Genomic DNA, 18620 nt, shown 5'->3' with positions numbered 1-18620 from the left:
AAGGCAACAACGGTCACAAGACCAAGTTTGAAAATAAATCATTGTAAAGCATAGATTATAGCTTAGTCTAGCTTCTTCATTTTTGTCATGGTGTAATAAAAAGGTCAGTAAGCAGTATCAGTAGCAGCAGCAGTAACAGTGAAACCACAGCTCATGGTAGTCCCATCTACCAAAACTTCCCGAACTACATTGATCGGATTCCTTTATAGCCAAGGATATGTAGGAAACCTTTGAAGCAGAGGTTCGGTCAAATCTTTCAAAAATGCTTCCCACGGAGTATTCAAAACGGGCAAAAATCGCTCGTATCCGCTCACTTTATCTTTGCACAAAAACTCTTTGTGTTTTCGGGAAAAGAGGGGCAGCTGTGAGCACGTGATTTTTGCCCTATGAGAATCACTTCCAAAAAATTCAAAATAAAATAATTTTTTCCGTTGTTTACAATTTTGTGGATTTTTTATAGTATTTTCTGTCATTATTTGCATGAGTTCGTGCGTGTTTGTATGTTTAAATAAATGAAAAATACAAACAAAAAAAATAGATTGCATTTGCATTTAGGATTTAATTTTTATAATTTTTTTTAGTTGAGTAGTAAATTACTTATTTTTACAAAAATGAAAAAATCAAAAAATAACGTATTTTGCATTTTTAAAGTGTTTAATGTCAAATTGTGTGATTATTTTATTTTTTAGTATTTAATTACTTGTGATAAATATTATTTAAAGTATATTAGTATTTTAAGTCAATTTTGATTTTATAATTTGAGTTAGGATTTTTTGGTTTTAATTTTGAATACAATTTAGGTAGAAAAAGAATTCATAAGAGAAAAGCAAATCAAATTGGGCCAAACTCAATTTAACCACCAAAGCCCAAATCAAATACACCCAAATCCACCCTAAATCAGCCCAAAAACCCGTCCCAACCAGTCCGGCCCTATACTGAACCAAACGACGTCGTTTGGACTCACCTCAATCCGAGCCGTTAAAGAATTGTTCATCCAACGGTCTAGAACACACCGTATCCGACCCCGACCCATTTTTCAGAGACCGATCCGGTCTCAAAGGAATCTAAAACGGTGTCGTTCCATTTAGTCAAATGATCCAGGCCGTTGATCTTGTTTGATCGAATGGTCTGGATCCAATTCCACCCCCAGTATATATGTGTCCAACCAAACCCGCCCCCTTCAGAACCCCTCAACTCTTTCGTCTCTAACCAAACCCTAGAGACGCCGCCACCGTACCCTCACCGCCTTAGGGTGGCGGCGCCGACTCCGTTCACCCTCACTTTACGGCGCCGACTCCGTTCACCCTCATCTTTGAGGATTGGTTTCTTCCTGCTGAGCTGATTTCACTGTTATTACTGGCTGAATCTGGGTGGATTTCCGTTGTTATTCACTGCTGAATCCACATCTTTTCTTTGTTCTTTCAACATCTAGGTACTTATTTGGATCTTGCTAATATGAGAAGTGTATTTGGAAGCCTTGTAATTGGTTTAACTAGTCATAGATGAATGTTCACTGAACAATAGCATATACTTCTTCAAAGATTCACTTGTTTGTTCCTTATTGAAGCAGCCTTAATTTCTCGAACTTTACTATAATCATCTATGTTTAGATAGTATATTTGAACTGTCTATGAACTATTTTTTAGCCATGTACTTAATTTGGACTGATTGCAGCACAGATTGTTGTATACGCGTAGCATTTTCTTTGGAGAGATTTTGATTGAATTATTTTCAAACTAGTAGGCATAATCAGTCCATAATGAGTTTTCTTAATCTTATCGCACCTAGCAGTAATTAAAATCAGTAGAAATTAGTTGAGATTATTCCTTCAAGACTTGGTTTTAGACGGAAAAAATTCAGCGCTAATATTGTAAGTATGAGTACAAATGTGGATGTTACAATGTGTGATCTTTGAATGAATCTTAAAAGGTGATATTAGCGTGATGAATAGCATGTTTAGTAAATCATTTTTAAGATTGACAAGTAGTGTTATAATTTGGACCATATGGTTAGTATGAAGTATAACATTGTTTCAATAATCGGTAACTCGGCTATTCTTGCAATATGACTTTCGAAGTTCAGTTGGTATGTTGCTGTGTGTAGTGTAGTTAGTTGGGTCTTGCCGGGGCCTGACCGTTTGATCTCCTATTACCCTTTCCCAGTGTGAATTCCAAGTGACCCCGTTCAGGCTGTGCAATTGGGCTGTTGTCTTTGGCCCAGTTGCACCTAAGTTATCCCATTATCGATGTTATTTTCAATCTGGTCCTTAGGTTGAGCCCAACTTTGTTCTTACGCTTGTCCAAGAGCCGGCGCGCAACAATTGGGCCTACAGCCAGCTCATGCCCTTTTAAACAACCAAAAGGCCTGGTTTCACTCAATGACAGTCCACTAATTATTAAAATTAGTTTGAACATTAGCCTAAAATAAATTTGAACTCCTTTTAAGCCTTCCTTAATCAATCAGCTCCTTTAAAAGAAGATTGGAGGTGGGCCATTCTAAATAATACAAATAGTTTAAAATTCCGAATATAGTTAAATTAATCCTTTTAATTTAGAATTAAAGTGTGTTATGCCGAACAAAATAATAATAATAATAATAATAATTGCATGGCCCTCCTTTAATTAATCTTGTACTGATCATTAGAATTCGAAGCGTGCCGTTTAGTTAAAATTACATGGCCCTCGCAAATTGCAAACGCGTAGTTACCTTAGGCGCGTTATTTTAATAATTTACTTTCATAAACTCGGGTGCGCATTTATGTGACCCAAATCCAAATTTCAATAATGTTAGATAAAATATGTCGAGAGCCTCGGGTGCATTTATGTGGCATGGTTCGAGACGTATTTTAAACGACGTTGTAATTTTCATTAAAAATAATTAAAGCGGTTAATAAGATAAATGTATCATAGGCCAAAACATGTATAAAAATCAGATAGTTAAGTTAATTATAACAGTTAAGCGACCGTGCTAGAACCACGGAACTCGGGAATGCCTAACACCTTCTCCCGGGTTAACAGAATTCCTTACTCGGATTTCTGGTTCGCAAATTATTAAACAGAGTCAATCTTTTCCTCGATTCAGGATTGGAACCGGTGACTTGGGACACCATAAATCTCCCAAGTGGCGACTCTGAATTTTTAATAAAATAATCCCGTTTCGATTGTCACTTTAAGTTGGAAAAAACTCTTTTATACATCCCTTCCGGGGGGTGTAGTAAAAAAGGAGGTGTGACAAGGCTAAGGTATGATACATCAGCGCTGAGAACCATGAAGCGAGTGGCACCTTGTGGATTGGCCTATTCGATTAGGTTGGGATCGAACCCGTGCCGATCACGCGATGACTAAAACAAAAATAAGTCAGGATAATTGGAACTCCCAAAGAATGAAGTGAAGTATTTTTTTTAGAAAGAAAAAAAAAAGAATTTCTTTTAGAATATTCATAAACTGCTGTTATGCAATTATTTTAGAATTGTTCTTAGATGCTTTATATTTTTCATGCATTTAGAACCTTTGCTCGTAATGTATATTTTATTAACGTTTCATCCCCTATCGTTGAGACTCACTGAGTACAATGGATGGTACTGACGTTCTCTTTTGGGAACCTACGGTTGTCTGCGGTACAAAGTAGGAACCGGTTTTGCATGCGAGCAGGCTACAGGTTAGGACGTCTCTCTCTTCCAGTACTATTGATGAGCTCCGCTTTTGTTCGTGGAGTATTGCTTTGAGTCATCTTTATTTAGTTATTTCTTTGTTTACTTGGATAACTAGCCAGGAAATCTCATGTCCGGAGCAGTGCGTCTGTTTATTAGTAGAGGCTTCGTAGACATAGTCGATGAGTTATGATTCAGAAGTTTTTGATAATAACTTAGCAGTATTTCAGTGGTTACTACAAATAAAGTTTTGGAGTTGATTTACTTTAGATATTTAAATTAATTAAAAGTATTCGGTTAAAGTATTTGCATATAAAGTTTGAAGTTATAATACATTTGATAAGCACAGATGGTTCGCTCGGTTATGTTTAGTGATTTGGTGCCGATCACGGCTGTGAGCACCTAATTTTTGCCCTACATGAAAATAACTCCTAAAAATGGACCAAAAATAATCTAAATTGATTTTTAGGAATTTTTTCTTTATTCAATTGCATTTCATGCATTTTTAATATTTGAAAATTATAGAAAAAAATCATAAAATTGTCCCATTTTAATTTCATGTCATCCTAGATTCAATTTGCATTTAGGAATTAATTACATTGAGTTAATTGCATTATTAAGGAAAAAATCACAAAAATAGTCATTTTTTCTTACATATTTAGCTTTTAGTCTTCAGAAATTAGTGTTTTTACTTAGTTTTAAGTTAATTAGTTGTTTTAATAAATAAAGAATTTCATTTTCTACAAAAAATAGCTTAATTTAGGTTTTTAGTTAATTAAAAAAAAGAAAGAGGGAAAAATAAATAGAAGAAAATAGGAAAAAATGTTTGGTCTTGTTTATTTAAAATTGGGCCAATCCTTAAATTGACCCCAATTAATTAAGGAATTTTTACCTCCTATAGAACTAATTAATACATCTCATTCTCTTCCCCAATCCCATCAAAATTTTCGATCTCCTCCTCCTTCCACCGGATTTGTGCAAAGCCCACTTCAGAAATTACTCTGGCTCCCGCATCCGACGACTGCAACGGCATATTCCTACAGTACGTTTTCACTTCCGGATCCAAAATCAAACCTTCCGACCCTAAAAATCAACCCTACAAGGACTGCAACGACATTTTGATTGTTTTCGAAAAATTCCGATTTTGATAAACTCCAAGGCTATGATTTCTGATGTGTAATTTCGGTCATTGCTGAAGACTCTAGAGATTCTTCTTCCTCCATATGGAATATTAAACCCTAAACCCTTCCGTTGCAATTACAATTGCAGAAGATCTTCCTTGCTTGCCTTCAAGAACTTCGAACCATTGAACATTATCAAGGACTGTGAACTTCTCTTTGATAGCGTCCTTAAGAGAGAGCCAGATTCTTCGTCCTTACGTTGCAATTACAATTGTAGAACATTATCACGCTGTATTTTCATGTATTTTATTGTATTTATTTTCTTTTTTTCATTGTAATTCAATATATCTCGTTGTATTCCATGTATTTCATTAGGAGTATATTATGTTAATTGATTCACTTTCCGTTTTAAAAACAGTGTAATCCTCTATTTCACGTCATGAATACAGTCGAATACAATAATCTGTCCAACTGTAATCCCATGTTTTACTGCATGAATACAATCGAATACACTCGAATACAACAACTGATTAGCTAGATTTTCCTAATTCACGCCTATTTTTGCTACTGTATTCATGAACACAATAACTTAAATACATCAAATATATCTTATAACCACAAATAATGTATCTATAATATAGCAAATGGTATCTATAAATGGCTAATTACTACTAAAAAATAGTGCTTTATAAAAATTTATCATTAACTACCCCAAGTCCAATTCTTTAGCCCAAGTCCATTGCCCTAACCTACCCAAACCCCTTATCCTATAATAAAACCCAGATATAGAAAGAATACATCATCACATTTTTTAGACCTAGACCCCTACATAGAGAAAAGCGGTGCTCCCTCTCGATGTTCATCATCATCTTCTCAAAACAGGGGCACCAACGAACAGAACCCCTCCCCCTTGAATCCTTGTCGTCGCCGAGATAGAAAGCAACAGAGAATGAACTGCCTCTAAAATCCCCTTCTCTAACCTCACTCATCTCTCACTCAACTATTCTGGAAAAAAAAAAGAATTTCAGTTGATTGGCTGGTTATTTTCTGGGATTGTAAGAGTATTTAGACTCTCCAAAATTGATGGTTGATTGTTGAATCCGCGAGAGCTTCGAAAATCTGGGTTACAAAAGCTTTAGAAATTCTAAAAAAAAGAAAAGAAGAAGAAGAATCTGGGTTTGCTGCTGTTGTTTCTTCTTTCACTGATTGAGCTCCATTCGTTTTTGCTTGGCTATTCTACACTTCACTTTGAGCATTAGGTACACGCACGCGAACTTGTATCTCTTTGTGTGTTAGAATAATCAAATTTCTTTTCTCTTATCTTCTATGAAATCCAGATTTATTGTTGCTCTCCTGTGACTTTCATTCCCTAATGTGCTGTTTAGTACAAGATTATGAGTTTACTTGTATATTTGGAAGCATCACATATGAGATTAATTGAATTTGAACCCCTAAAATGAATTCTCATAAGTTGACCCAGGTTTAATCAAGTGTTTTTATGTATTCTGGTGCTTCGATTTGACATGTTTAATTCTAAATGAACCTCCAGTGTTTTTTTTATTAAGGGTTATTCATGTTTCTTGGTTTAACCGTAAACAAACCATGGCTTTGCAATAAATCTTAGCCTGTTACAAAGGAGGCAGATTTGGCCATCGTTAGCTAAATTTGTAGCAAAGGACCTTCCTTCTTCCTCTTTACGGAATAGTGGCTATTTCGTTACCTAATATGCTATTCTGTTTTCTCTACATGAATGACCACACGTAAATATCAATTTTGTATAGCTATTAAATGTCAATAAGTTATGTTTGCTCCTCTGCATTGTAGGTAACTAGATTTGAATGAGTTCATGTTTTTGTTTCAATAATATTTTGTCGTTTCCTTTATGAGTCGTTTTGTTGGAATTGGAAAATGATAAACTTCAGATGTTCTTTTTTTTAGAGATTTCTTTAGTATTGATGAGTCACATGGATGAAAAAGCAAGTGAACCATCCCATGTGATTGGATTGGTTAATAAGGATGAAGATAATTTATTAGGACATTCTTTAAAAAAGTTGAAACGCATACATTCGTTTCATATGACAAGGTGGCTAATATCTTGATATTTGAATTACTGGATCAACGTTGTGGCAGTAAGTGTGCCCGTTAACCATCGATTCTCCCAAAATGATCTAAGTATTAAATGTTAGCAATATATTAAGTTGAAACATTTTAATAAGTTCAAGGTATAAATTATGCTTTAATAATAATGATAGCCAAACTACAACCTTCTCTCACAATGATTGTGTATCCATACTTCTCATGACCCTCATATAAATTAAGCTAACACTTATAGAAAAAGTTTGAGGTGTGCCATAAATAAATTAAATCATCCATGTCCCTCACAAATGTTGCTATTAAAATTGAACCTTCGTAGTTGCTTTAGGCGCATTTCTTTAAATAATTCATCATAGCTACGGGTACGGTTCCCGTGACGTAGTTGCCTTTTTTTAAAAAAAAATCGGGTATACATTTCATGTGACCCAATTTCAATCTTCAACAATGTTAAATAGAACGTGTCGCGAACTGCGGGTGCATTTCATGTAGCGTGGTTCAAGACGTGTTTTAAATAGCACTGAGTCTCCCTAAAAACAATTAAAAGCGGTTATAAAGCTAAAAATGCACAATAGGTTTTAAAACATGTAGTAAATCAGATAATTAGGCCATTTTAATAGTTCAAGTGACTGTGCTCGAACCACGAAACCCGGGAATGCCTAACACCTTCTCCCGAATTAACAGAATTCCTTACTTAGAATTTCTGGTTCGTAGACTTATAAAGTAAAGTCGAAATTTCCTCGATTTGGGATTTAAAACAAACCGGTGACTTGGGACACCAAATAAACTATTCCAAGTGGCGACTTTGATAAAATAAATAAAATAATCTCATTTCGATTAATGTCACTTAAATTGAAAAAATCCCCTTATATCTCCCTCTCGGTTGGTAAAAAGGGAGGTGTGACAATGGCTTGTTCAGAAAATGGGTCGTGACATCTTCTTATATCAAAATCCTCATAAGTTTTTTAGACTAACCACAGTCATGCACAATTTTAAAAAATCTTACTTCATAAGGTCTAAAAACACCACAAAACCCTTAGAGGGCGTTTGGTAGGGTGTATAAGAATGGTGTGGAATAAGGTGCATGTATTAGTAATGCATGTGAGCATTAGTTATGCAAATATTATTTCTTATCTATTGTTTGGTGTGATGTATTAAAATTATAATGCATTGCATAATTTTTAAGAAAAATAGTTGTTTACAAAAATGCACTTCATATTCTCTAGCTTTAAGGGACTTTAAGGACAATTCTATCTTTAGCCATACTAATGTATGCATTAATAGCATTGGTATTACTAATTCCATGATTTTCTATGCATTACTTATACATAGGATAATACCAAGTATGATGTATAACTAATAGAAGTATTAGTCATACATAAGTTGAAAAATGTACCAAACAAGGTATTAGTAATGCATAGAGCTAATGCTTGCATTATTTTTTCTAATACCTCCTACCAAACGACCTCTTAGAACCTAAGTACAAAACCAAAAAAGCAAAATAGTTCGATTGAAGTGAATCAAACTCGATCGATAGATACGAACATCATCTCGACTGTTATGGGTGATTTCTTTGATCCATAGGACCTCCCAACAGTTTAAGACTCTTGCTCTATCTCATCAGTCAATGCCTCAGCTTCACCATAGCTATAATTGCTAATCTGATTCACATTCCTTTCAATCTGATCATCATGTAATGACCCGACTGGTCATTTTGATTTTTAGAACCCCGTCCCCCTAAATAAGACTTCCCTCGCTTGCTTTAACTAATTTATGACCTGCGGGGATGGTTGGTTCGGGATTTGGAAGAGTTTGGGTTGGAATAGGCACACTTGATTCCCTAAGATTTTCTTAAAAGGCTAAGTTTGACTTTGGTCAACATTTTTAATAAATGGACCTGGACTTGTGTTTTGATGGTCCTGGAGGGTCCATAGGAAAATATGGGACCTGGGCGTATACCCGGAATCGAATTCCGAGGTCCCTAGCCCGAGTAATGAATTTTTGTTAGAAATTGTTAAACTGAAATTCTAAGGATTTAATGAAATTGAATAACGCTTGATCATGTTGGTATCGGGTCCGTATGTTGGTTCCAAAGCCCGGTACATGTCCAATATAACATTTAAGTCTTGTCTGTGAAATTTGGTGAGAAACGGGATTGATTTGACGTGATTCGGACGTCTGGTTGTAAAAATAAGAATTTGAATGTTCTTAAGGATTTCATGCGTTTTGGTTTTGAATCCGTAGTTTTAGATGTTATTTCGGCAATTTGATCGCTTGAACAAGTTTGTACAATGTTATTGGACTTGTACGAGTGTTCGGAGTGGATCCCCGAGGGCTCGGGTGAGTTTTGGGCATAGGTTGGGAGTAGAGCACACTAGATTTTTGGTGTTTTTGGTTGTTGCAGCAGATCTCGCAATTGCGAGTTGCGAGGAGGGCTTCACAATTGCGAAGGAGCCCGACCCAGGCAGAGTTCCGCATTTGCGATCCCATCAGAAGTCACAATTGCGAATCCTCAGTCGCATTTGCGATACAGCAGCATAAGCCCAGATTTCGCATTTGCGAGGCTTTTGTTGCATTTGCGAACCTGGTGTCGCAAATGCAACATCAGAGGCCTGGGCACAACTTTTAAAAATGGGACTTAGGCCATTTATTTCATTTAACTTCTACACTTGGCGATTTGGGAGGTTTCAAAGAGGGGATTTCAACCTAACATTGTGAGGTAAGTTATTTCTACTTAATGTGAGTTTAATACTTGGGTTTTGGGTAGATTAACACACTAAAATTAGTGAAAATCATGGGATTTGAGTGAAAACCTAGGGTTTTGATAAAGACAAGATTTAACTACGAAATTTGTTATGGAATGGAATAAAAATCATATATTCTTGATCCTTAGGCTATGGGTAACAACTTTCTTCAAAAAGTTTCAGAATCCGGGCACGTGGGCTCGGGGTCGAATTTTAGGAATGTTGTAATTTGGGTTGGGGAATCACCCTAATGGTTGGGATATGAACTTTTAAGCCTATATTGATTAGTTTCTATGCTATTTGGATAGTTTTGGCGTGTGTGGCACCAAATTGAGGATTTGGGCTTAAGCTTGGACCGAAAAGTAGGTCGTGAAGCGAGGTAAGTTTCATTTCTAACCTTGTAAGAGGGAATTGTCCCCATAGGTGAAATAATTGAATAATTTGCCACTAAATGCGGGGGCTACGTATGCACTAGGTGACGAGAGTCCATGCGTAGCCACTATTATGTTAATTGTCTGGGTAGTTAGGACCCGTATCATGCCATATTTGTGATTGTTTATATCCTTTCATGCTAATAAGATCACTTAGGATATGCTAGAGATTTGGAAATGAACATATGTGAACGTATGCACTTTCTTGAACACTTGTATGAATTATTTGAATATAAATGCGCCTTTTATGCATTTTCTTAATGATAATTGATATTTGTGCATTGGGCCGATCGTCTCGGTAGAAATAGATGCATCTATGGTCCGCGCCATTCGACCTTCTGGCAGTGCACAGTTTCTTTTCTGTTGGACCGAGCCGTACGACCTCGGCATAACGTGCGCATGATATTTATGTGAAATCTTATTCATGACTTACTTTGTTAGATGCTCTGAAATATAAATGGCTAGCTGTGATATTATCTAGGACATGACCGATCACTTTTTGCTATAAATTATTATTTATTTATGACATCCATGCTTAGCATAACACTTTATTATATTATTTGACCCTAGTAAGTATCAAGTCGACCTCTCGTCTCTACTTCGAGATTAGGCGGGATACTTACTGAGTACATATTATTTATGTACTCATATTACGTTTTTGTACTTAATTGTACATGATCTGAGGCAATTACATTTGGATACCAGTCTGGTGCGCGTTCTTGATCATAGTCCGAGACTTCCACGGTGAGCTGCTCCCTTTCTATGCCGTTCATCATCTTGATGGAGTCTCTCTTTACTTTTGGCTGTCTATTCTATTTCAGACAGTAGGATAGATTTACTCTTTTGTATATTCTATTAGATGCCCACATACTTGTGACACCAGGTCTTGGCACACACATTAGTAGACTATTCTTTTGAGGATTGTATAATTATTTTTGGTACGTTACTAATTATCACTTGTTTTAACTTCAAAGTAAGTAATTGTTATACTTGTTTTGGTAAACTAAAACGAGAACTTATTAATATTTTCGCGTTGGCTTGCCTGACAATGGTGTTGGGCGCCATCACGACCTATAATAAAATTGGGTCGTGACGCATCATCTCTACTACTTTTGCTTTCTTTGCTGCCCTTTATAGCACAAGCTCCAAATTCACTAACAAACCCAGTTTTACACTTTCTTGTTCCCTCATCAGCAACAGCATCATCATGTTATACTGCTAATCCAACCTTGTCACAACCAAGGCACCTGGTGAGTTTACATGTGAAAAGCAACTCAGCAATTCTATCTTTTTTAATTTCAACTCTTTGGAATGATTTACAGTTGTTACCTGTGAGCACATGATTTTGCCCTATATGAATTACTCCCACAAATTCAAAACAAAATAATTTCTTTTCGTTGTTTGTAATTTCGTGGATTTTTGTGGCATTTTTCGTTAATTGTTTGCATTTGTCTGTGCACGTTACTTTTGTTTAATTCATGAAAAATACAAAAAATGTAATACATTTGCATATAGGACTTAATTTTACATCTTAGATTAATTAGTAAATTAATTTGTTTGACAAAAATAGAAAAAATCACAAAAATGACTCATTTTTGCATTTTACTTAACTTTGAATTTCTTTTAATTTGGAATTAATTAGTTGTGGTAAGTATTATTTTGAGTAATTAGCTTAATTTGGTAAAATATTTAGTTTAAGAGTAATTTAGGATTTGATTTAATTTGAAAAGGAAAAATTGATTAAAAATGAAAAAGTCAAATAAAAAGGGGCTGTGATTTGGGTCATTTGGGCAGACCCAAATGAACTTATTCCCCGTACCCGCTCGAGTCCGGCCCAGCTTCCCCCCAATACCCGGTCCACCCGTTCAGCTGACCAAACGACCCCGTTTCCCAGGTTCTCGATCTGAGCCGTTGATCCTGCGTGATCAGAAGGCCAGGAACTGGGGTCTTTGTCACATATAAGTGTCCGAATCCGCCTACCCCCACTCTAACTCATCTCTTTCATTGCCTTTTTCTTCAGAGATCAAACCTCAACCCTAGCGCCGCCCTAGTTTCCTCCGGTGGCGGTGCCGTCTCCCAATCCATCCCAAATTGATACTACAAGACCACCACGACTCCCTCGTTCTAAATCCCTGATTGGTTTCCCTCGAATCTTCACCAGACCCGTCGAATCTGGGTTTGAAGATGAACCCTAAAATTCAAAAAATCCCAAATCGAGTTTTTGTGAAACATTTAGGTCTAATATGACATTATTTGTATGTTCTTTACAAGAACACACGATTAATATCAGATTTGGCCAAAAATTCGAAGATTTGAAGATTCAGGTTCCATTCTCCACTGTCCGGGCTTTAGTAGGAATTTTCTTCACTTTTTTTTCTTTTTCTATTTTTCTGCTTCTTCTCTTTTCTGTTCGTTTTCTTTGTCCCTCTCCTTTTCCTCCAGTCTTTCCTTAGTTGGATTTCTTGATTTGAATTTGGTAAAATATTAAAGCATTGATTATAAGTTTATGTGTTTATATGGTGTTTGTATTTATTCCGTGAGCTTTTCAAATTTTCTTGTAGAAGTTCTTGTAAATTCCGTTTTAGTTTATGCATATTGCCCGTTCAAGTTCTGTTATGTTTTTCCAGTCATATAATTGGCTCAGGTTAATTCGAATATGTGATTTATTTGTAGCTCATTGTTTTAATTTAAAAGAAGATCAGTCAGTTGAGCTTAGTTTAGTTATGAAAAAATCAAGTAATTTTGTTCTTCTAATTTTCAAATGAGCTTTTGATATTGTTTGGGCCTTCGATGTCATTTTTGAATCCTTCGTAGGGGCCTTTTAAGTGTTGGGTCAAACTTGACCCATCAACACTTCAAATTGGGTCAATTTGACCCATATCTCTGCCTGGACCAGGGGTGATTTCCAGGTGCTTAAGGGGTAGTTTAGGAACTTAGGCCTAAGGAATCTTTGAATAACTGAATAGGAAGCTTCTAGGAAGCTGGGGTTTGGGACTATTCTGAAATGCTGAAATTTACAACAGGGGCACTTAGGCTAAAATGAAAATTTTAGAAGGTGCAAAGTGCAAACCTGATTTTCTTTAGGTTGCCCTAGTAGCTTGCCTATAAAGGCACCTTAACTTGACACTCAAGTCAGGAAGTAGAGACATAATCCAGAGAAAACAAAAATGGCTGAAAATTTCAATAAAATCACTGTTTCATTGAACTTCTTCTATGATTTTTGAAGTTTTTTTTAAAATTTCTGAAACAATTTCTGATTCATCTGGGGTGGAAATGGATTGAATTTGGGTCTTGTAAAAGTTTGGTTTGAAGTTTGCTGGGTTATTATTCGATTGAACCGTGTTTTTTAGACTGCTGCACATCATGTTTCTGGTTTGAAATTGGTTTTACTGATTATTTCTTGCTGCTGAAGTTCTGGTTCTGCTGCTGTCTACTGCTTTCCTCACTTCTTTTTCTTTCAATCTCCAGGTATCTCTTTGAACTTTGAATGGAAATTGAAGCTGTGAATGTGGCTTTTGTATGGAAAGTTTGTTTCTGTTGAAGTTCAATAAAAACTGCTATTTGTTTGAAGCTTGGTTTTCATATTCTGCTCGGTTTATTTAGCTTCTTGTCCATTTCTCCTCTTATTTTTTTTCTTAAACGTAATAGATTTGTAATAATAATTGCTCTAGTGATTCATGTTTAAGTGTTAAAATTGTATGAAAGTTTGAAGTGGAACCATGGTAATTAGCTCTTTGTTTCGCATTTCTTTAGTTGAGTTGAGCTTAATTAGTTTCATTGCTCAATGTTTGAGTACTCCTTTGAATAAGGTTGATCGGTTTATTCCCCATTTGAAGTCTGTCAATGTTAACTTAGCATAGATGGTTGATTGGAATATGTAAGTGTCTTAGTTTTAAAACAATTTGTCATACTTAGTATTTGCATCTATTTGGGACTATTTCTTTCAAGGGACTGTTGGCATTTCGTGTTGTTAGGCATGGTGTCAAGTGCAATTATAATCGATTTCTTTTGTAATTAAAGGCATGCTCTAATAGAATTGTTGGGTTAAGATTGGCAAACATATTTACCATTTAGAACCATATGGTTATTATAATTGATAAACTTGGTTTTGAAGTTGGCAATATGGTCATTTATGTAATATGAGTCTCAAACTAGTTCAGTATTTTGTTGTGAATGTTTAGGGTGGGCCTTGTCAAGGTCTGGCCATCTGGTCCACCATTGCTCCTTCCCCAGCATGCCTTTGAACAACCTCGTTTAGGTGGTGCAGATTAGGTTGCTGTCGTTGGCCCATTTATGTTCAAAGTTCCCCCTTTTGTTGATTCTACTCTCAGACCAGGCTTCACTGGAGCCCAATTTTCTCCGACGTTTAATCACGAGAGTCAGCATGCGACGACTGGGCCAGCTGCCAGCCCAAGCCCTTTCAACCAAATGCTCGATTTTCTTTTACGCTAGCCCATTAATTATTAAATTTAGTTGAACATCAGCCTTGAAATAAGTGCAAATTCCCTTAGTCATTTAGTTAGTTAATCAACCTCTTTTTAAAAGTAGATCGGAGGTGTGCCAAATTAGACAATAAAGATAATTTATGACCCTCCAAAATTTAGTTTGAATTCCCTTTTAAAATAAATTGAGGTGCGCCGTGCCAAACAAAAATCTCAAATGCGTGGCCCTCATTTAATTATTTCTTTTAAAATCCTTAAAATTCGAGGCGTGCCATTTAGCAAATTTTCCATGGCCCTCGCAAAGTTAAAAACGTGTAGTTGCTTTAGGCGCGTTATTTTAATAATATTACCTTCCTAAACTCGAGTGCACATTTCATGTGACCCAAATCCAAATCTTAACAACGTCAAATACAATATGTCTCAGACTGCGGCGCGGTCAAAAGATGTGTTTTGGCTGACGTTGAAATCTTCCTTAAAATGAATAAAAGCGGTTATAAAGTTAAAATGCACATAGGTTCAAAATGTTCTAAAATCAGATAATGGGCCAATAATAACAGTTGAGCGACCGTGCTAGAACCATGGAACTCGGGAATGCCTAACACCTTCTTCCGGGTTAACAGAATTCTTTACCCGGATTTCTGGTTCGCGGACTGTAATACAGAGTCAATCTTTTCCTCGATTCGGGATTTGAACCGGTGACTTGGGATGCCATAAATTTTCCAAGTGGCGACTCTGAATCTTTTAATAAATAAATCCCGTTTCGATTGTCCTTTAATTGAAAAAATTCTCTTATACCCTTCCAGGGTGTAGGAAAAAGGAGGTGTGACATCACCATTACAACATACTCATTTATTCTGATTGTATCTGAATTTGCTAAAAGGGCAGCCAGGTGCACTAAGCTCCTGCTATGCGTTATCCTGCATTTGTGCAAGAGGTTGTTTACACGGCTCGAATCCGTGACCTCCTAGTCACATGGTAGCAACTTTACTAGTTGTGACAAGGCTCCCCTTCAATGTAACTGAATTTGCTGTCTGAAAATAATCACTCCATTTATTAATTGTCCTAGTAATTTTAGTGATAAGAAGGGGAACCTTGGCGTAGCTGGTAAAGTTGCTGCCATGTGACCTGGAGGTCACAGATTCAAGCCGTGGAAACAGTCTCTTGCAGAAATGTAGGTAAGGCTGCGTACAATAGACCCTTGTGGTCCGGCCCTTCCCCGGACCCCGCGCATAGCAAATTCTGATGAATCAAATCAATGTTACTCAGCAGTGGTGACCTCGAGCTTAGCGACCTCGAGATGAACTAAGAACAGTAAAATAAGAATAATGAATGTAAAGGACAATTCTGATGAATAGTAAGACAAAAGTAGGATAGTATATTCTTTGCCTAATGATTAGATAGATCTTTACAAATGATTGGGGTCCTCTTTATATAGGAGGGGAGCCCTAAATAAAGTACATTTCCATTTATAGTAAAAAAATCTTATTGGGACAGTTCTATAACCGCCTGGTAAGGATTTGTACTAATTCGTACAAATCTATTTCGAAATTTATGCCATGATCTTGGGGACGCGGCGAGAATCTTGTCCTTCTGTAACAAACTCACAACGACACTATCTCCGAGTTGGTCATACTTGACTCTGATGTTCCTCGAACACTTAGGTCTCCGAGCCCCTTATTCTTCCTTCAAGCCCGAGCCTGGTCTTTATCGAACTTCTGCCCTTGGTGCAACGTTTCGGGCCTACTAAATCGGGGGCACCTGATTTTACCGTATACAGATAGTCCCCGTGTTTCTCAGAGTATAACGACAAGAAACGAATTGAGTCCTTGATTTCTACCCCGATTTGCCACGACATCATCATCGTGATGCAAACGACTGAAGAAACGAAAGCTTGGAAGCCGGCCTTTCCCGAGGAAAACTCCGAGAACTTTTAGCGAGTCCGACGGCGGGGAAGATTCTGAGGGCGAAGACACTTCCGCCGATAAGGACCGTGCAGCTTAGGTTTCATGCTCTTAGTAATTTTTCGCTTTTGAGGTTGATTGGCCCTTGCGAGGAACTCTCGATCGTGATCTATAGCTCTTGCAAAAAGGTTTATACAAAGCCCTTTTCCTTCCATGGCTTTTTAAATCTGTTACCCTTCTGTGCGGGTCAAAGCGCCTTAGCATAAAATTCCTTTTAAATGTCCAAAGTTTGAGATGTTAATGACCGACAATAAGTTCTGCCCTCGAACGTTTCTAATCAATGATCCTCGAATGACCATTCGAACTTGAGTTTGAGTAGCTCGTAGGCTCAACAGTCGATGAGGTAAGGTAGCCCTTGGGCTTGACAAATGAGTGAGTGCACGCTCGAACTTGAAATGAAAATAGCCTTTAAGCTTTATAGCCGAGTGAAGATTTGCTCGAACTCGAAGTAAAGTTAGCCCATAGTCTATATGGATAGTCCCTAAGTGAGGGTTTGCTCGAACTCGGGTTAAGATAGCCCTTGGGCTTTTATGATCGAGTGAGGACTTGCTCGCACTCGAAATAGAGTTAGCCCTTAGGCTTCATAGATAGTCCCCATGTGAGAATTTTCTCGAACTCGGGTAGCCCTTGGGATTAGTAGTCGATGAGTACTTGCTTGAGCTCGAAATAGAGTTATCCCTTAGGCTTCATAGATAGTCCCCGAGTGAGAATTTTCTCGAACTCGGGTAGCCCTTGGTCTTAGTAGTTGAGTGAGTACTTGCTTGAACTCGAAATAGAATTATCCCTTAGGCTTCATAGATAATCTCCGAGTGAGAATTTTCTCAAACTCGGGTAGCCCTTGGGCTTAATAGTCGAGTGAGTACTTGCTCGAACTCGAAATAGAGTTAGCCCTTATGCTTTATAGATAGTCCCCGAGTGAGAATTTTCTCGAAATCGTATAGCCTTTGGGCTTAGTAGTCGAGTGAGCACTTGCTAGAACTCGAAGTAAAGTTATCCCTTAGGCTTTTTTAGATCGGCCCTTAGGCTCTTTAAGTTGGGCCAATTCAGCCTTTAAGACGGTTATATTTTTTCCCTCTTTTCGGCTAAAAAACTTAGTGAAAATTTCTTTATGCCTTAGTATGTGTTTTTTGTACCGGTTGGGTTTTTTGAGGGGTCAATCCATCAGAACCCATTCGTGTTAATACCTCTTGAGGCTTTTTCGAAGGCTGATGTTATTGAAGCCTTTGAATTATTCGAAGGTTGATTTTATCGAAGCCTTTTTGCTTTTGCCGAGGGTAGCCGAGTTTAACCGGTTTTTCGAAGTATTTGAAGGCCTTTAATTTATGGTGGAAGCCGGACGTCTTCGAGGCGCATTATTTCAGCCGTAGCCTTTTACATGACCGTAGTCTTTAATATGGTTGTAGCCTTCGGATATGTCTCTTGGACTTGTTTCCCGATAACCTTTCGAACTTGTCCGAAAGGTTAGTCCCCGAGTATGATGGCCTTGGCCTTTGCGTCGAGGGATGCCTCTTTTAGGTCTTATAAATTCGAGTTCAAGTACTCGAATGTGTTGACTGTCGATAACAGTCCCCGAGTATTCGAGGTGTATTTGCATTTTAGCCCTTGGGTCGTTTCCCGTGGAATCATAGGTATGATGTTCGTATAGTAGCAAGTTTCTTTGATACACAAAGTGCTTTGATATAGAAAAAATGCTTCTTTGGATAATTGGTACATGCATGCATGTTTCACCATCGGGGCTCGACTATTCTATACGGACACGATTCATCTGACCGTTTGGCCCATTACAAAGTGCTCCTATCGAGACCCGATGTCCCGAAGTGATTTTCTTGCAGCAAAGTAGACATTCGAGGGTAATGCCCTTCAGTACTCGAGGCTTATTGTAGGGAACCTCGGATACATTGAATTGTTATAAGTCAACACGATAATGGTTGCCTCGTTAAAATCCTTATCGGAAAAACCCATTTGGGACAAAAACTGGTCTAAGGGAAAAAGAATGCAACGTGTACTTTTAAGGTCCAAAGCTTCATGTCGATCCTTGTCGAGAACCTGCAAGTGTTAGTCGATAAAATAGAAAAGATTGGACTGGGGTCGTACCTTTATATGGATGTTGGATATTTAACGTGATCTTCCTCGGTAGCAAACCCCCGTGAATTTTGACCTCGATCATTTCTCCTCTCATTT

The 18620-nt window shown here is 37.3% G+C and overlaps 1 long non-coding RNA gene across 1 annotated transcript; it reads left to right on the top strand.

Moving 5' to 3' along the window:
* Positions 1-5577: 5577 nt before the first annotated feature.
* Positions 5578-13783, top strand: LOC104211182 (uncharacterized). Its single transcript, XR_707079.2, has 3 exons — positions 5578-6029; positions 11231-11286; positions 13505-13783. It is a non-coding gene; the product is annotated as an uncharacterized lncRNA (long non-coding RNA).
* The last annotated feature ends 4837 nt before the right edge of the window (positions 13784-18620 follow it).

Source organism: Nicotiana sylvestris, chromosome 12 (genome assembly GCF_000393655.2).
Source record: "Nicotiana sylvestris chromosome 12, ASM39365v2, whole genome shotgun sequence".
NCBI classification, from domain to species: domain Eukaryota; kingdom Viridiplantae; phylum Streptophyta; class Magnoliopsida; order Solanales; family Solanaceae; genus Nicotiana; species Nicotiana sylvestris.
Note: the sequence above shows the minus strand (reverse complement) of the source record. Positions and strands in the feature narration are given on the sequence as shown.